Source organism: Etheostoma spectabile, chromosome 22 (genome assembly GCF_008692095.1).
Source record: "Etheostoma spectabile isolate EspeVRDwgs_2016 chromosome 22, UIUC_Espe_1.0, whole genome shotgun sequence".
Lineage (NCBI taxonomy): Eukaryota > Metazoa > Chordata > Actinopteri > Perciformes > Percidae > Etheostoma > Etheostoma spectabile.
In genome coordinates, this window is record NC_045754.1 from 19,810,150 (window position 1) to 19,810,504 (window position 355).

General features: G+C 39.7%; 1 protein-coding gene across 1 annotated transcript in view; it reads right to left on the minus strand.

Annotated features, from left to right (window-relative positions):
• The window catches only part of LOC116672596 (dynein regulatory complex subunit 7), a 28,309-nt gene extending 28,028 nt beyond the window's left edge, over nt 1-281 (minus strand). Inside the window, exon 1 of the mRNA XM_032504513.1 lies at nt 151-281. The gene's annotated coding sequence lies outside the window, so the exon portion shown is untranslated. The remainder of the gene's footprint in view (nt 1-150) is intronic.
• Between the last annotated feature and the right edge of the window lie 74 nt (nt 282-355).

Consider the following 355-nt stretch of genomic DNA (forward strand, 5'->3'; position numbering starts at 1 on the left):
CAGAACGTTCTGGGAACCAAAAATTGTTAGCTGGGAGATAACGTCAGCTAACGTTAAGCGTCAAGGTAAAAAACGTTACATGGGCGACTACCTTAGCTAATTTATAAATATATGTATATATATAATTATCCTATGCAAATTTGGACTCACCTAGTCCTTTAGAAATGAACGGGGTTTTGTTGGGAACGTATTTTCTGTTTCTGTTTCAGCAAACCGACCTTAACTATACGTCAATTCCTCTTGAACGATTGAAACTTTGCGAAACGGAGCGTTGTTCTCCGTGTCCATGGTAACAACCAGACCTGATGACGTAGGAATGTGTTGCCTTCAAGTGCTCTAATAGTCGACTCACTTT